Below are 20,267 nucleotides of genomic sequence, written 5' to 3' on the forward strand. Positions count from 1 at the left end.
GGAGTTAACTTGCTGGTTGAAAATCTTAATGAGCTGAGACACATGACTAGAAAGGTTTTTGAAAGAGGCAGTGTGAGTCTGTGTGTGTGTGTGTGTGCATGTTTTCCCAGATGAGAATCTCTCATTTCTGAGTAACAATTAAAGAACATATTCCCAAATGTACATATTTTTTAAGAAATTTTGAACTTTGTTGTTTATGAAGAGCCATATGATTCCTAGAAGGGGCAAGACTTTTCACCTTTTATTCACAAAAATATAGGTGGTGATGAAAGTCTCCTTTTAGGGATACTTTTTTAACAGAGGGAACTTCATTTGTGCAGAGGCTTCACCATCCTAACAGTACCTCTGACTCAACACAGTTTTATGATGGCTTAGGGACTTGTTGAAACAGCTTTGCCCTAATTTTTCCTGCCAAGAATAAATACATATATCTTGATTATTCTCCTTAATTTCTTTCTTTTCCTCACCCAATAATTTTTTTGTATACAAACTCCTTATAATTTTAATAAATGAGAATTTTTCATACATAAAATTTCAAGATTGAGCATTTAATAAATCCTTTTCAGTTCTATAAGATAGAAAATATTTAGACTGCAAAGCTCTTCAGATTTACTTTCTGCTACCTCCAAAACAAATATATCATCCTTTAAGTTTCCCCTTATTAGTTCTCAATTTACTATCTTCTACTTATAGTCCTTCTTGCTTCCTGCTGTGTTTTCCTTACAAGAAAAAAGAAATAATTGAATAATATAACATCTCCAATAAATTAAAATTGGAATACATAATTTTTGAAAGTTATATGAATTAAATATATTTTAGCATTTCAGTCCCATTCAGGTGATAGGTGTTCCTTATCCAAAGTGATAAAATTTCATCTTGTTCTTCTTTTCTATTATTGAACAAGAAAACCCCTAGATGTTTTGCAGTACTAAAAATAAAATCCAGCAACACTTAACTGTAGCATTTACTTTGCTTCACTATAACTGAAAATGACCATCTGAAAATTGGGCTCCCATGCTCTTGAATTTTGAGAGAATTTGGTCCTTCTTATAAGATGGATAGTTTATTATAAATAAGATAAATATTTGATTCCACTACACAAAACTTACATAAAGAAGGAAGATTATACAAATCACTTACTGAATGCTGGAGATCACAAACATAAACTGCTGCTTCTTGCAGCCTTTGATTTCTGTTTCTTTTAAGATGAATTATATCCTCAAAATTATTACAGAAGTTTTGTAACATCTTAAATTCTTAGCTAAATCAGGGTCTTTTCTGGAAGGCAATGGAAAAAGTTAGCAATGTAATGTCCAGGTATCTGTTATGTCTTCAAGGAGGAGAACTCAGTATTCATTCAGTACTACATATCTGTACTACAAACTGATAGGTTTTTTTAAAGGCAGTGTAGAAAAGGAATGACCAAAATGAAGAAGAAGCTTTCTTTCAAACATTTTTTGTAAAAAAAATCAAACATATTCACAGAAAATTATGAGAACAAAATTGCATGTTATTTCTCTGAGAATTACATTTTTGTTTGAAGAGTTCTCTTGCATATTGTTTAAATATTTCTCATACAAAGTACTGAAAGCACTGGGGTTGCTTCTATTCTGCTCTGTATCCAGTGGGAGTGTAACATGCAGAGCCTTAACACCCTCATTCCCAAAATGCTAGGTAAATTTAGTTGACTTGCAGTGGAATAAATATTGTTACTGCTGCTGACTGGTGCTGACTTGTTCCTTTCCTCCTGCTGAAAGAGATGTGACTGAGGAATCAAGTCTTGTAGCTATACATATCTAAAACTTATTTGTTTTAGAGTGTACACTCTCAATACAGCCAAAAAGGCATTAAGGCGCTCAATATTATTGTAAAATACATATATCAGCTCGGTCTTACTGCTCTAGAAAAAGGAAAACAGATAAAATCCCCCTCTGGGAGCCACTGCATATCCCACCTGATTCCCCAAATATACATTTGGGAAACTAGAATATGAAGGAGTTAATGCTAGACCCAGCCTAAAATGTTAGGAATTAATCTAATTCTAGAAAATCATATTTCTACATATGAAATGACAAAAACAGAAACAAGATTTAGAAAGCTGAATTTCATATGTCCACATGGGATACGAATCTTAAATTCTAAACATCTCATCTATAACTATAAGTTTCCTCCATGTTTATTAGTAAACAGTAGACTTCAAAAAATGTGAAAGTCTGTAGCAAGGCATCTTCCCCGGCACAAGGGTTTCTTAGCTGATGAAATGACTCAGGGCATCTTGCTCTCACATGAGCCTTGGTGAAATAATCAGGACAGTTTGCCTGGTATTGAGTTATTTCTGTGCCATGGGACTGATGCTTTCAGCTAACACTAAGTATCTTGCTGTGGAAGCAAGATGTAGAGACATAAGCTGGAATTTCTGATTGACAGACACTTCATTTTACAAACTATAAAAGCTACACTAAACTTTCACAAAGCAGAAATTTTCTGCACATTCCCTGGAAATGTGTGGAAGTTTCTCCCCAAAGTTTGGAATGCCTGCTTTGTGGCTACTCCTTTGTGGGTTGGGTGAAAGGACTCTGTGCACACTAATGTAATTTTGGTTACATTGACTCCTACTCTATATTAATTCCTTGCTAACTTTAAAAAAGGTACCTTAATGTCATGCACTGTTTTAATAGTTTTTTGTTTCATACAGTCTAGTAGGTAACTCTGTTTAAGCTCTTTCTTCTGTTATCTCCTGTCTATTATAACTCATTTTATGATAGACCTGATCTGCTGCTTTAGAACTTTCGAGCCAGAGCCATTTAGGTGCAGGCCACCTGATTGACTGACTCTATGACACTGCCAGATTGAAGTTCTTGTTCTGTTTCTTGCCTTATTTGGCACAAAACCAAGAGAAAAATAGCAGGTCTTCTGGAGTTGAGTCTTTTAGATCACTTAAGCCCAACATAGGTGCTCTTCCTTGCCTGAAGAAAGCAAAATGCTTGTTAGGAACAATCCTTTGTGCCTAATTTCACAAGTGTACTGGACAGTCTCCTTGCTCTGGCATACATTTCCTTCACAGATCTTCAAATATTTCCCTGCTTTCTCCTGATTTTTTCCCTTTGCTTTCCTTTTCACATTTTTCATAATTCTACTATTCCTCTGTAAACTTATCTGATCTTGCAAATTCACAGCTGCCTAGTTTCATTGACAAATATGTATATCCTGTGCCCTGAATATCTCTACCAAAGCCAGTACAAAAGTCATCAGAAGCAACAGTGGTATGAAGCAATGCACAGCTATGACAAAAATCAATGTATTTGTAGAAAACACACAGACCACTGAATGAAATGAAAAAATCTCCAAACTTTGACTGTGAACCAAAAAGTCGTTGTGCCTGAAACAGCCACAAGAAAAACGTTAACTTGTTTTCCTCAATTTCTGATATAAAAGAGTTGATATATTTTTTTTCTTTTAGGAAGGGCCTTCTTCAGTTGGACCACTTGCATCATAGTTCCAGTCAGAGCCAAAGAGAAAGCAGCAGTTAGCCTATGTCCTCATGACATGCTGAGTGGTGAGTGTTACAGACATATACAGCCCTCACAAACTAGTTTTGTGTGCCCTTCACCCCTCCTGTAGGCAGCTGCTGCTGCTGGAATTATCACTAACCCATTTCATCCACATTCCATCCAGAGGTCTTCTATGAATTTCCCAGCTTTTCTTATACTGCTTTATTAAAAAACTTCTTAGTCTATCTGTTAGAGGAAAAGTCACCAAATAAACAACAGGTGAAACAGTCATTCTGCAAAAGCAGATTAAAATAAAGCACGGTTATTATGTTTTAACAACGCCCTTTGTTTATCACTCTTTTTTTAAAAAATTGAAATCTTATTTTTAATTGAAAAATATATTGGGTGTTAAACATTTCACATATACCAAATATAAATGAAATTATGTTTTTAGTATGTTTTGCTCATACTCCTCTAGAAAAAACTTACTTCAATATTCATAATTCATATCTTGCAACCAACTCAATTTATGGCCTTTGATTTCAAAGTTCTTCATGAATAAGCTTCCTGCAGTCAGCTAATTAAAATAAAATAAAATAAAAAGTTATTGAGATCATATCAGAGTCAAGTAATTCCTTGTTCTTGTTAAAGCATAGTAACACCATATGACTACATTTTCATCTTTATTCTTAACACATACTTCAAGTTCAGCTGAATATTCTTTAAGAAGCATAGAGTCAGTAAGAAGGAAATTATCTAATTATGAAATCTCATCAGTATATGTATTATTTTTTTCTTAATGTAGCCTAAAATATCTTGACTGAAGTAATGGTGGCAAGAAACATTTTGATTTTAAAAAAAGAACAAATATTTATCTTTACCCTGAATGCAAAATCTGATACTGTCATTGTAGAATAAAATTATTATGTCCTGGTACATTATATACAGCTGAGTTCTCCTGTATGAATACCAGTAACAACAAGATTGAATGGGAGTCACAGGAGAGAGGAAGGAATAAATGAAAACAGGTATTGATCATCCGGCAGTACAAAATCAGGGGACCATCAAAGGTGGGCTCTGAGTCTGAGTGGGAGAGCAGGGAATAAAGTTGTATTAAGTAGCTGAACTTTTTTATTTCCCCTTAATTCATGTGCTTTCAGAATTTATCAATTCATCATGAATATGATTTTATATGAGTAATAGAAATTGGTATGTAAAATCATTATTCATTGATGTTAGAAAGACATGATAAGGGATCACAGTACATGTTACATGGAAATCAGGAATTCAGGAAGCCTAGTAGCTCCTTGAAATACTATGGTAAGTAAAATATAGTAACTTCACTTGGCGAAGTATAAACACCCATAAGAAAGCAAAACTGCAGTTCTTTCTCCTCTCACCTCATCTCAAATAAATTTTACAATATGATTAGTGTTTGACAATCCTATACCATTCAAACCTAGCTGGGTAGTTGTTACATGCATTCCTTCATTCCATTTCTTTTGCTGGAAGTGAATTAGTCCATCTTTCACTAGTGTCTTGATGATAATCCTGACCTTCTTAAGCTTCTTAAACCCAACACAGCAAAGCAGGAGTTCATTATCATTCCTTTATGCCCTTCTCAGGGAATCTGTGTTGATTCCCTCTTATATTTGGCCATACCATTATCTTCTTTTCCTATCAAACCTTTAATCTTGGCATAATCCTTAGTTTTATACTGTCCTGAATTCAGCTGGAATAGAGTTTATTTTCTTCCTAGTAGCTGGTATAGTGCCATGATTTTGATTTAGGATGAGAATAATGTTGATGATGCAGTGATGTTAGTTTTGGCTGAGGGCAAAGTTGGCCAGGGGCTGATGCTTAGGAGCTGTCTGGGCATCAGTTGGTGCGTGGTGAGTGAGTACATTGTGCATCACTTGTTTTATACATTCTAACCTGATTATTTCTTAAAGTATTATTGTTTTGACTGATATTAACATTGTTATTGACATTATTTTCTTCCTTTTCTGTTCTTTAGAATGTCTTTGTCTTTACCCATGAGTTTTCTCACCTATGCTCTTCCAACTCTCTCCCCCATCCTTCTGGCAGTGGAGGAGTAAGTGATCTCTAATATGTGGCCATTACTGGCTGAGGTTAAACTATGACAGATGACAACAAACATATTTACAGACAATTTTCTTTCAGTAAAAAGCCTTAGATTCAAAATCAGACCACTTGATTTGACTGAATTCAGTCTAACTTGACCACTCCCTTTTATTTTCTGCTTGATTTACTCTAACTTCCTTTTCTTATTTCTTTCAATACTCACTTTGACTTTCCTAGCTTTTCCAAAGTTCTATTATTTTTTGTGTGTCTCATTTCATTGCAAACAATACTCAACTATATTGTATTTTCAAAGCCATGCATTGTTCCATCTTAGTATCTGAACATGATTTTTTTTGAATTTTGGGGTTTTTTTTTTGTTTTCTACTAGTTTTCTTTCAAAAATTTAAAAATAGCAATAGGTACCTTTACTTACAGCATCAAGTTCTGCCAAAACTGAGCATTGATGTGATAGAAATAAATACTGAAGGGGAGGAAAAGAGTCTAAGTAACAGAATAATCATGTTCTATTTAACTGAGGCCACACAAAATTTAAAATATGTTACTTTCATTTTACCTAATTATATATTCATTTATAATTTTTCTTACTTTTTTAAATTAAATCATACTTTCTTCAGAGCAAAAGAGAGCAACAATAATTTCCTCACTCTAATGCATGAGTTTCCAGCAGACGGTGCAAAAGGCATACAAAGGTAAAAAATTAGACTATTCAATGTGTCCCAAATATACAACTGGCAGTAGATTTGTGTGCTAACATGGAGATCTGAATTATTTTTTAATTATCTCATTTTTTAAATTCTCTCTCTATTTGTATCTGAATGAGTGAATAAATTGACAGAAACTTGAAAGAGAAAACATAATAATAAAAAATAAAAAAGTATTGTGACTGAATGAAGGAAGAATAATTCAATTTTTTTTTTTTAACGCCATCAACAGTTATTAAAATAGTGGGATTTTATGCTGAGACAGTCCAAAAAACTTGGGTTAGGACTAAAATTTTTATTTGGTGAGTAATTGATTCTAAGAAGAATTCAAAAAAAAAAGAAAAAAGAAAAAGAAAAATACCTGTATTGGGTTTTCATAACTTGGTTTTTGGTTGCAGGTTGGGCCATAGGGGTGTCTTCTGTGAGAAGCTGCCAGAAGCTTCCACCATGTCTGGCAAAGCCATTCCCTGGTGGCTCCGAAAAAGGACATGCTGCTGGCCAAGGCTGGGTGAATCAGGGATTGTGGTAATGCCTCTGTGATAACAGATTTAAGAGGAAATCAAAATAAAAGTTGTTGGGAAGTTAAAACTACATCCAGAGAAGTGAGAAGATTTAAGAACAGCCCTGCAGACACCCAGGTCAGTGGACAAGGAGGGGCAGGAGGTGCTCCAGGTGCCAGAGCTGGGGTTCCCCTGCAGCCCATGGTGAGACCATGGTGAGGCAGCTGTGTCCCTGCAGCCCAGGGACAGCCACGGGCATGTGGAGATCCATCTGCAGCCCCTGGAGAGGAGCCCACAGCAGAGTGGGTGGGTGCTTGAGGGGAGGCTGTGACCCTGTGGGAGACCCATGGAGAGAGGGGCCCTGCTCCCAGGCTGGCCTGCAGCCATGGCAGAGTGACCCATGTGCAGCAGTCTGGGGAGGACTGTTCCCCACGGGATGGACTCACCTTGCAGCAGGTCACAGGGAGCTGTAGCTCGTGAGATGAGCTCACATTGGAGAGGTTCACATGGAACTGTCTCTGTGTCACCCCACGGTGCAGCAGGGGAATGACTCCTCTCCCAGAGCAGTGGGAGAAGCCCCGGGTGAGGAACTGACCATAACCCCATTCCCTGTTCCCCTGCACTGCTGGTCATGGGGTACAGATGGAAGGAGGGAGGGGTGGGGGGGAAGGTGTTTTTAAGGACTTATTTTACTTCTCATTATCCTGCTCTGATTTTGTTAGTAATAAATTCACTTTATGTCTCTAAGTTGAGCCTGTTCTGTCATTGTTGGTATTTAATGAGGGATCTCTCTCCTGGTCCTTATCTCAACTCATGAATACTTCATTATGTTTTTGCTCCTCTGTTTATGTTTTCCCCCCTCCCTGTTGTGAAGGGGAGTGAATGAGCAGCTTTTGTGGGTGCCTGGCATCTGGCCAGGGTCAACCCACAACAATTTCCCAGCATATTCCTTTTTGAGGATCAACCCTACATCTGACTCAACAAGGAAAATTATTTACAGATTTTTGACTGCAACACAGAATCACAGACTCATAGAATGGTTTGGATTGGAGGGGATCTTAAAGACCATCTACTTCCAACTGCCTTGCCATCAGCAGGGACATCTTCCACTTGACCAGGTTGCAAAAAAGACGCATCCAGCCTGTCCTTGACCAGGGATGGGGCATCCAGGGCCTCTGGGCATCCTGTTCTAGTGCCTCACTACGCTCACAATAACAAATTTCTTCCCAATATCTAATCTAATCTAATCTAATTTAATCCTATCTTCTTTCTGTTATTAACCATCACACCTTGCCCTATCTCTATCTGCCCTTTTAAAAAGTCACTATCCATCTTTCTTGTAGGTCCTCTTATTGTACCAGAAGGTGCTTTAAGGTCTCTTCCGAGCCTTCTCTCCTCCAGGCTGAAGAACTCCAACTCTTTCTGTCTTTCTTCATAGGAGAGGTGTTCCAGCTTTCTGAGCTTCTTCATGGCCCTCCTCTGGACCTGCTCCAACAGGTCCATGTCCTTCCTGCATTGGGGGCTCCAGAGCTGGATGCAATATTCCAAGTGGGGACTCACCAGAGCAGAGCAGAGAGGAAGACACATCTTCCTTGACCTGGTGGTTGAGAACCAGGGTCTGTCTTTGCAAAAAGTTCTTATATAACTGAAAAACATAATGGCTGTTTTTTGTGCTCCTTTTATGTCTCAGGAAAAAACTGGCATCATACTGTACCTATGTAGACATTGATCCTTGTAAGGTTCTTCTCGTAAACACCATGCTGAAGGCATTCTCAGTGGAGCCCATAGCATGAGTTAGTATACCTCATAAACAGAAATATCTTCTCACAATATCCAGGAGTTCAAAGAAAGTAGAAAAATACTTGCAGTCACCAAAAACATGCTCATAAATGTATGTACCTACTGGATAATGTCAGGTTTTTTGATTTTATTATTCTTTTTAATAGTGATTAGTATAGATTACTTCAAAAATTTGAGCAAATAACATAATAAAATTACATAATATTTTTGTGATGAAAAGTCCTTGTCACATATTGCAAAGACACCTGTAATCTCTTCTGTAGTGTAAAAAAGGACATATTTCAGCAGGAAAAGTAATTTTTCATAATGCACCATCTCATTTTCCCATCATTCAGACTACAGATATGTTTTCACACTACTAGTAATGGAAGATAGAAAACCTATATAAATCAACTACAGTCTCATCTGATATTTGAAACACATTTCGGTTGTATTTAGAAAATTATTGGTATCTGAAACTATATTAATAATTTGTAGACATACATTTATAGTTCATATTTTTGACTACTATTAAAAGTACTAATGCCTGTTACAATGAGAATAGAATGATAACAAACTTAATCTCAAGTAGGTCAATGACAGACTGCAATGTGTGTCATCATAAAGGCTTAAATTTTGGGTCCAAGTCCTATGAATTTAAAGCTTCTACTCCAAGATTTAAGGTATTTTGCTAACAAGCAGGGGAAAGATACAGATTTATGAAAAATAAATATTTGTACCAAGCCAATATTACTGCATAAATGCCAATTTCTGTTTCATGTACATTAAATATGCTTCCTGGAGAAGGGCATAGTTAAAAACAGGAGGAGTAATCATTTCATGAGGTGACTGATCTTTCTTCTGTCACATTTGAAAGAAATACAGTTAAAATTTGGTTTTAAACTGTATTTGAAATGGGCAGAAACACATTTCTGGCCCTGTGAATGTTCTTTAGATTCTCTTTCTCTCCCACTGAAATTTCTTCAGGATAAAATATGAGGTAAAATGGAATTAGATGTAAATTCCATATACCTGCCATCGTAAAGAAACATTTCAGTTGATTGAATTTCTAATTCTGAGACACTCTATAGCCCACTAAACATTGGGAGGGTTGGAGATGGAAAGGGAGGAGACTGCATGAAGTTAAATAGAATCATTCATCACTAAATCTTCATTCCAAATGAGGAGCACTTGAGGAGAACTACTCCACAAGATCTTAACAAATTTTAGTCAAAATCTACACATTTCCAACAAAATGCTTCTTAATTTTTCTTTTCCTCACCTGGCAGGACAAGATTTGTCAGGAGGGGTGTTTTGCTTTATTTCGAAAATCATTCTGAATGAAACAATTTAAGACATTACTAAACAGCTATATTTTCCTTCCTCCCCCTGTGCAGTGTTGATTTTTGGTCACACACCTTCAAAAATATGGGATTTTGCTGTCATATTTCCAAAATGTAAAAAATATTGTGATTAAATGCTACATTTGTTATCATCCTAACAGCACTGGAAATTATATAAAAACATTGCGTTCTAGAAATTTGAAGGATAAATGTGTAGGCTTTTCTTGGTACATTTATTCATTATGGTTCCTTCCTGTTTGTATGATATCTCTGTCCAATTTACAGCTCCTGGTAACTTCACAGTTGTTAAGCCATCCCTGGAGCCCAAAGTTCTAATCATAACAATCTTAATACAGTCATCCCATTTTACTCCTATAATTTTTCTGAGAAACTGAAAACAAATCCACAACTAGATCTGAAATCTTCTGGAATAGCAATAAAACTGTAAATACAAACAAGCACAAAAATTAAAGAGTATACTAATCAATACTGTAAGATTGCTACCTTTACAATCTTATTTAGAAGAAAGTGAAAATAAGGAGAATGTGCAACACCAAATGAAACCAATCAAACTGTCTTTACTAATATGTAAAGTTCTGGATTAGAAATATCCAGGAACTCATACAGTATGCTGAAAAGATGATCCAATATGTGTGTTTATATGGTAGTTGAGAAGGTTATAAAGCAGAAGTAGGAGAAAAACAAAATCATTCATGACATTTTTGCAGTTGCTATGAAGTGGCATGCCCCAATCAGCCATGATGTCTCACACAGCCACCATCTAACTCCCCCAGCAGAACAACTGGGTAGAGAATGGGAAGGGAAAAAGCTAGAAAATTTGTAGGTTATGATACAGTTTAATAGTGCAATCAAAAGCCATGTATGCAAACAAAACAAAACAAACAAGGAATTAATTCACTGTTTCCCATGGCCAGGCAGGCATTCAGCAATCTCCAGGACAGCAGGGCTTCATCACATGAAACTATTACTTGGCAAGACAAATGCCAGCATCCTAAACATCTCCCCTGCTCTCCTCCTTCTGACCAGTTTATGGTCTGGAATATCCCTTTGGTCATCTGGGATCGCCTGTCCTGGCTGTGCCTCCGCCCAGCCTCTCATGCAGCCCCAAATTCCTCACCAGCCTTGTAGTACAAAAAGCAGAAAAGGCCTTGCCTCTGTGTAAGCCTTGTTCAGAAATAACAAAAACATCCCTGCATAATCATCACTGTGTTCAGCCCAAACCCAAAACATATCCCTATACCAGCCACTGTGAAGAAAACTATGGAAAAAAATGCCAACCAAAACCAGCACAACACTGTTGTGGGAAATCTGTGAGAAGAAATGTCTTTCGTAAGAGCCAAAGGGAAATTCCATTGTCCTAAGTAACATGGCAGGGAGATGATTCCTTTGATAAAGCATAGTCTACACATAGGAAGTGTGTTAAGAAGGCATAACTGTAAACTGAGGTAGGGAGCTACAGAAAGTAAAATTCAAGACAAAAAAAAAAAAAATAATTTCCATATTATGAAGTTAATTTCTCTGGTTATTTTTCTACATGTGCTATTGACTCTCCTGAAAAAGCCTGATGCAGTAATGACTGAGTGCTTGGCATTTCCAAAAATATTTTTTGAAATACATCACTACAGAGCTGTGTAACAGGCGGAACTGCATTGGTGTTTTACCTACTAAAAGGTCAGCACTTCTTTTTCAAGCTTCTAATCTGTTTTATGTCATTTTGAATTGGTGGTATGGACTGATTGCTTAAAGATATCCAGTTCCATAATAGCGTTACTATTGTACCTTCAGCTTGGAAGTTGGAACTAGCTGGGAATCTTGTCCTCTCTAGTAACTAGTAGATAAATTGACTTAATTTGATAACAGTGTCCAAGGACAAAAAAAATATGCAGTCTATTACAAAATTCAAGTTGCAGCACAGGGAATTAATATCAGACAAACAATTCTTGAATATAGAGAGCAAGAGGATTTAGAAAGGTGTGCATATCTGCAGGGCTGTGATCTTATTGTGACCACGGAGACAAGCTGGGATGGTTTCTATGACTGGAGTGTTGGAATGGAAGGAAACAGCCTCTTTAGGAAGGTGTAGTGGGGTGACTTTTCCTTTAAGATAGCTTCGGGAGCTGGGAGGAAGTTGAAACTGCAAAAGACTGATGGGAGTCTTTTCTTGTGACCAATTATTGGTCCTTTCTAAGAACCGACAGCAGTTCTGACAATTGAAAAGTGAGATCAACTTGTGAACACCACCTTAAGATGTAAAGCCAGGGCTCTCTTGTTCTCTTTGGTTTCTGGCTTCTGAAGAGGTAACAGGCTCTGTCTCGGCCTCCTCCCCAGCCCTCCAGGCTGGACAAGGCCGCAGAGGGCGGGGGGGGGAGAAACGGAGCCGGCCGGCCTGGCTTGGTTTGCAGTTTCTGCTGCTGGACTGAAACCTGACACCATGAACATCTGCAGCTTTCCAAGACTTTAATTCTTTTACTACTTGGATAAAACGTATAGACTACTCCTTTTTCCCAGAGAGAGAGAGAGAGAGAGAGAGAGAGAGAATCAACATGAAAAAAGACATCATAAAACCATCAAAGACCATGAAGAAAAGAGTTAAGTTTTAGATGGGGAAGAGAGAATAAGGAGATGTTTTATAAGCTGAAATATTTTTCTGTAAAGCTATGGAGATGGACAATAGTGTTCTGAAAAATCTCCTTTAATTCATGACAGAGTATATTGGGAGGAATGGAGTGTTCAAAGTGTGGATTTCAAGCAAAAGGTGGAGTAATTATGACACAGTGAGGTGCTGGAACAGAGTGAGGTGAAGTAATAGTTGAAGATTTGAGGCCTTGAGAGGCAATGAGAAAACTTCTGTTTCCAGAGAAGCTTACAGAGACAGATGAAGAGAACTTTTGCCTTTGAATAACTCATCCTTAAAATGATATCCCTAGACTCATCACCCATACACACCTCAGAGTGATGTGAAATGGGAGGAGTGAACTGATGACAGGATTTCCCGGCAGCTGGCATCAGAGAAATAGAAAACTATAACAGAAATAGTTTTCTCATGAGAAACTCCATGGTTTAGCAGAAGAAGACTTCTGTTTCTCTACAAAGGCTGATGAAAAGACTCTAGCAGGAATTGGGACTGTTTTAAACACCAAAGTTCCAAAGTTTTTGTCTCTATGTTTTCCTGTGAACAAGGGAATGGTTGAGTAGTGGGGGATAAAGGGTTTTTCTGGAGGTTTATTCTGGTGTTCTTATTCTTGTAGTTTTGTTAATAAACTTCCTTTATTCCTTTTAAATTTTAAGCCTGTTTTTCTCCTGTTCTAATCCATATCTCACAGCAAGAAATAAATAAGTTTTCTAGTAAGTTTTTAGTTACTGCTTTAAAACCACGATAGAAAGACATACAGGAAAGACAAGGAGGGCGTGTTGCCCTCCATGTCAGCAACCACTGGCAGGCACAGATGTCTGTCTGGGGATAGAAGGGGTAGCAGAGAATTTATGGGTCAGGATTAAAGTGAGGCCAGGGTCAGGTGGCACTGTGTTGAAGGTCTGCTACAGGCCACCCCACTAGGAACACTGAGTGGATGAACCCCTCTATAAACTTGAAGAAGTGGCCTAACTTTCACAAGACTTGGTCCTCATGGGAAATTTTGACCACCTTGATATCTGTAGAAGGGAGCAGACAGCCAAGCATAAGCAATCCAGGAGGTTCCTGGAATAATAGGTGATAACCCCCTTCCTAAAAAGATAGAGGGGTCAATAAGGAGAGGTTCTGTGCAGTACCTTATTCTCGGCAGGAAGAGGGGCTAGGAGGAATGTGAAGCTCAAGGGCAGCCTTGGCTGCAGTGACCATGGAAGGTGGAGTTTAATATCCTTAGGACATCAAGGACAGCATGCAACAAGCTCAGTACCCTGGTCTTCAGCTGGTCCTCTTGGGGGATCTGTTTCATAGAGTACCATGAGATGGAGCTCGGGGGAAAGAGCAACTCAAAAAAGCTAGTTAATATCCAAGATTCACCTCCACCGTTGTATTTGATAAGTTGTGGCAGTCTGGTGTGAAGCTCCCACTGACTGCAAAAGGTGAAGCCTAACCCCCATTTTCAAAAGAAAAACAAAAATAATGAGAAACTGCAGGACAGTCTCACCTCTGGCAAGGTCCTGGAGCAGATCCTCCAGGAATCTGTTGTTATGGAACAATATATACACAATACAGTAAGAAAGAACAAGCTCAGAAAACTTCCAATTATGTTTCTATTTGTATATTCTGAATAATAAAGATGGCACAAAGGGAACTAAGGAGATGCTAGCACAAGCAGATTATAAATGAAGGAGAAAGCTGCCCTACCTCTCTAATTGAATTGTATACAACCATTTCTGTTAATGTATTCATACACTCATTATCAAAGATTGAGAGATTATACATTTAAATAACTGTTGATTTTGTTGAACTAAAAATTTTACTGCAGTAAAGCTCTACCCAAATAATTTACTTGAATGGAAAATTAATGGGAATATATTTCATGAATTTATAACTTATGTTTGCAGACAGTAGCAGAGAGCTGTGGAGACATAAGGAAACATAGCTTCTTAATAATGAATATGCAGGATGATAGTGTAAAAACAATATTCCTTTGTTTTCAGGGATATAAACCACATTTATAAAATTTCTGTATTATAAATTAGAGATCAGAGTAACAAGATCGATAAATGGAAGAAAAGGAAATAAAGATGGGACTACGTTAAAAAACTTAAGGATTTGCGGGCTCTTGGTGTTGACAGTGAAAGGAGTAGAAACCGTTCTGTTCTACTGATTACATTCATTTGTAAAGCTAAATTCTTGATTGTGTCTACTTTTGAATACTTACAAATGTCACTGAAATTGTATGACCTTTCTCTGTCACCATGTAGTGAAGGATCTATTGAAAATCTAAGGAATCAAAGGTTGGGCTCAGTGATCTTAGAGGTTTTTTCCAACCTTATGATTCTCTAGTACTATGAAATATGTGGATCTAAAACAGTAGAATCTAATATTTTCTTCATTTATTGCTCTCCAGTAACACTGTTCAATGACCCAATAAATTATATATTAATTAAACTAATTCCTTCATTCATTACCAATCATTTCTGTTTTACGAAAATAAGTCTTTCTGCAGCAAGCATGGTTTTATTGTTTTAGCAGAGTGCAGAAATTAGACCAGTAATATTTTAAGAATATTGTTCTAAAGTATGCCTTGAATATGTCATACAATCATAGACAATTACTGTCTCTCCTTATTCAGAAAATGATCTTCTGCTTTATGAAGACACTCTGATCTTTGCTTCGCAGGAAATTCTAAAAATATTTGGAAGTGAGGTTCCTCCATTGTCCTTTGTCTCTTTTATTGCTATCACCTTCTTGCAAAACCCTTCTTTAATTTGTGTGTGTTTTTTTCAAATAAACTGTAAAAATAGAGGTCTGGGATTTATAGCATCTCTTATATCTTGTATAGGTTGGAAATTTCAATATGCTTACTGATTTTTTTTATTGTAAGCACAATATCCATGTTTACACAAACATTTTCTCATAAGCATCAATAATATTTACATGAATAATTTTGTGTAAACAATCTGGAAATAATCAAAGATGGTCATAGTACTACAAACAGATTTGCTTACAAAGACAACCACTGAAACAAGATTTAACATAGCATATGGATGGAAGTAGAACTATATCTGTATTGCCAATCTCTATTGCTTTGGATAAGAGCACCCAAAAGCAGTTTAATGTAGCACAGAAGATACTGATTTCAAAAGAGTTATTTGTGGTTCAATATCTGATGGCATATGTCAGCTTTAAAGGCAAATATAAACAAGAAAATGAAGGAAGGGGTAAAATAAAAAGGAAGTAAGGACGCGGAAATCTTTTCCTATCTGCTAGCTGGAAAAAGAAAAAAAAAGAGGTGGTTTTCAAAAGTGTGTGCTTCTGAACACACTCCTTGCAGTACAGCCAGTGGTTCTCTGAATACATCTTCACCACAGCCATGATGTTCCATCAGGATGTGCTGAGTTGCCTCATGGGCTACTTGTGCTCATTACATGAGTATCACAGCCTGGATTACACTTTGATCAGCTGCAGACGATGCACATGCTAACTGAATATTACTGTGCAAATATATATTTTAGATAATTCTTGTTGGTTATTTAAATTACCTTTGTTGACAAACATTGCCTACTAAATTCTGGTTTTCACTAAGATGTACAAAGCAAAGGGTAAAAAATGGGGAGGTGTTGAGGAAGAACGACCAATACTCACATCAGTGGCAATTGTCATCCATAAGAAGCTCCATGTAACAGACATAACAATGATCCACACTGTCTCAAAGTTTGCCAGTCAGAGGTCTCAAAGCTGAGTGGATTATAAATCTGAGATAATATGTGGAGGCAAGGTAAAAAGATAAAAATCAGTGCAAAGTATTCTAATGTTAGAAAACTAGAATCCGAGATGAACTAGGAGTAAACGTGAATGAAAATCCAGAAATGCGATAGAAGTGGTCTGAGTATGGATTGCAAACCTGGTTTCACAACAAAGCAGTCAGCTTTTCCTTTCTGCTTCATGTCTCATGTGTCTAGGAAAGTCATATTTCAGAGAACTTTTTTGTCCAGTTTTTTTTGTCTCTACTTATTCTTTCTTCCTCTCTCTATTTCTTTTTCAGTCTGTGTTATTTCGAACTATTTCTTCACCCTACTTTCCCCTGCTTTAACACCTTTAGTGCTCCAGCTTTTCCCATTTTTTCCCCCTCTCGTTTCCTTTGAATTCTTCCCTTTTGTTCACACTTAATGTATGTCTCCACATTCTGATACTCACACCTTTGTACTGTGCTTTAAGATTTTCCTCTGAAATGCCAAAGATTTCTTTTTTTCTTTGCCTTAGAAAATCCTGCCTCCTTATGTTCCCGCCTCCCTGTCTGCTCTTTGGCCCCTCAACCATTTTTATCTTCATTCCCCTTGAGAATCCCTGCCCTCGGCCATTCCTGTCTGTTTCCTTCTTGAACATACCCCAGTATCTAGGGATGGGGCCACTCAATTCTTGAAGTGAATTGAGGATGTGCATGTTAGTGGACTAAAAGTCAAGTAAGTTTAGGCTTTGATGAGGTGAAAGAGCAGATACTAGTAGAAATGTGATGAATGTTTCTGGAAGGATAAAATTATACTTTTACTTTTTCAGTCTCCTTCATAGACAGTACATGAATACAGTAAGACTCTTCAGCTAAATTTTATTTTAAAGAGAGAGAAGTAATAGAAGTAACATATAAGTTTGCTTTTTTAATAAATGAGATTTTGAAGGTTAAAAGTTTTTAAAAGCTAGTGTATCCCAATACCCAGCTTCCTGAGCCCTTGAGTGTGTTATTAGGCGAGGATGGAGAAAGAAAGCTGGTGGAACATATTAAGGATATTAATATAATATTAAGAACATATACTAAGAATGGTCTCTCAAGCAGTCAGTTTAGCTGCCCTAGAGATATCACTCTGCAGTACGGGTTACAAAAAAGCAGCATTCCCAGAACAAAAGCTGAGAATTCAGTTCTACAGGGAAACATCACTGGACCTAAAGCAATTCATTAGTGCCCCTGATATTTAGGCAAATAGCTTTTATGCTCTCCCTTTCTGCACTCAGAGCCACAGTACTAGAAATAGCACACAGGAGATGTGCTGCTGCCCAGCACTGTAGATTTGCTCTAATGCTGTAACTCTCAGAAACACAGATATAGGACAACTGTTTATTTATTTTTTTTATTTCCCTTTTAAGCACCCTTGTGACCTACTCTCCCACTGCAATTTTGCCGGGTATGGAATCCATTTCTGTGTAGAATTATGTGTGAAACCTCAGTTAAGCTCATTCAGTATTATGCACCTAGCACAGGAGACATTTTTTCCTGTAGGTTTGTGAAAACAATTATTAAGCTGATTTTGATTTTCATTCATGCAAATAGGAAACCAGTCCAAACAGACTGGAAAGCCTGTAGGCTGACAGACTGAGAAGGAGTTACAAAGCAGCCTCCTTGCCAGTGTACAGCAAGGGAGATGGTTAAAAGATGTTGAGGTAGACAGTGTTGTGGTATTTCTCATTACTAAAGGTCACTGCTATGCTAGTTCATCACCATTTTTTGGAGAGAACTGCAGAAGGTTGTGTCAGGGAAAGAAAAGTATTATACAGGAGACAAGAAATACTGCAACACATTAGGCAGACAAAGAAAGCACTTAGTGCTTTCAGAGGAGTTGCTGGATATAACCTGGGGCAGAGTCTGCTCTATCTGCATATCACTTCTCAGTACCCAGTGCACTAAGTGGTGGTCTTACAGGGCTGTAAATCCAGGGTATCTCTGCTGAAGACAACTGTCCTGAAACAAATCAAGGCAACCCAGATTGATGGTGCTGTAAATGAAATCAAACTCTGATCTTAAGTACTTGCTCTGCCTCAGATAACATTTATTTTTTCAAGTCATCCTGATAAATAATTTTTCATCACAAAATCCAGCTTCACTGTTTTTGTGGGCTCACAATGCTATGCTCTGACATTGTTTCTTCTGGACTCTCTGCATTTTAAAAGAAAAAGACTGTAGCCATTTTTGTAGTACAAGAGTGTCATGCAAAAAGAAGGCAAATTTATCTCCTTTCTGTCATTTCATCAGGGATTCATTCATTTTTTGCTGATAACTTATTTAAAAACTTTTTGACATATAGCTGTCTTTAAAAGGCTGACCTATTTCCCACACTTCCCTCTCCAGATAACCTTCCTAGAATCCATCTCATTCCATTGTCTCTGAGGATCTCAATTGCAATGCTTGTTGGTCCAGCAAGATAACGAAGGCAGCAAATGCAGCACTGCAAGCGTACTGCTGCTGTCAGTAGTGCAGAGAGCTGAGCAGACAAAAAGCAAAATGAAATGTAACCTTTTACTCTTTAAATATAACTTTTGAAACTAAGTTTTAGATCACTTAAATTCTGTCACTGTAAACAAAAATTATTGACCTATTTGCCAGATATGGTGGTAAGTTAAGTAGAGCAACAGCATCTCTTATTTTGGCAGGAGCAGTAACAGGTAGATCCATCAAGTCACTCCAGGAAACAAGACAGTGGAAAGGATATCTCCACACCTGCTACTTCCATTACTAATGCTCTCAAAATGGTTTCACCAGCTTTCAGTGCTGCCACAGCTGCTGCTTCATGTGCTGAATGTTTTAGTCTTTGGCAGCAAGGAGCCAGATGACGCTACTTCTGCAATTTATATCCCTTGTGACATATACAATTAATGACAGGCCTTCTTTCCTCCCCATTACTTTCGTTGCTCTGAAGGACTACTCCAAATCTGAAGGACCTGTTTCGTGTTTATTGTTATTAATCTGAATCACAGTTGCTTCAAGACAGGTTAATCAGAATCCTGTTATATTAGGTGTCCCACATAAAGAATTTTATCCCTTTCAGAGATTAAATATGATCCTTGGATTTTGAGCCTTTTTTTTTAATGTAACTCTCATTTTTTACATACAGATTCTTTCAGCTTTGTCTAAATGCCAGCCATCAGCTTCACTACTGCTTAGCTGCATTCACTGAATTGGCCTTGGTGAAAAAGCTGCTAGATTGCACATCCTTCGGAAGAGTAGATTGCACATCCTTCGGAAGAGTAGATTTGCTTTTCCTCCCTGTTTATAGAGCACCAGGCATATGTGGTATTTCAGGCTGTATCAATTACCATTGCAAAACTCAATTATGTGCTCCTATATAATTAGCTGATGGATGCAGGTCATTACCCTACCGTTGATATAATAGCTCCTCTCCACTTCTCTGCTTTGCAGACACACAGGTGGAAAGTGAAAGTAAAGGTTTATCGTGTAGTCCCTAACCCACATGTCCAAACATTCTTACTTTGCTATATATTTTCCTGCACCATAGAAATACATTCTTTCTTCATAAAAGCAGTGTTTCTAATTCCACTTTTTTACACTTGCATAAATTTCAATTCTAGTCTGTTAAATCTGGTTAAGCTAATTCTGAATAGCCAGGAGGGCAGACTTAGTCAAACATCCTAAGTCTCCTTTTACTAGTGTCCTTGATTATTAATCATTTAAGAACAGTTTCATGTGTCTCTCTCTGGATACAAAATTCATCCACTGACCACTAGAATAATTTTGTGACCACAGGGTAGGAAGGTAGTTTTAAGGTGAGTTTTGAGGTGTCCTTCCCAGAGACTAGCTAGGATCTTTATGTACCTAGGGAATATATTCATTTCCGACTTAACAAGCCTGCAGCAGGCCATTGCAGTGCCTGAGATACAAACTATGTGCACACTGGAGAGGTTTGAAC

Source organism: Parus major, chromosome 2 (assembly GCF_001522545.3).
Source record: "Parus major isolate Abel chromosome 2, Parus_major1.1, whole genome shotgun sequence".
Classification (NCBI taxonomy): Eukaryota; Metazoa; Chordata; class Aves; order Passeriformes; family Paridae; genus Parus; species Parus major.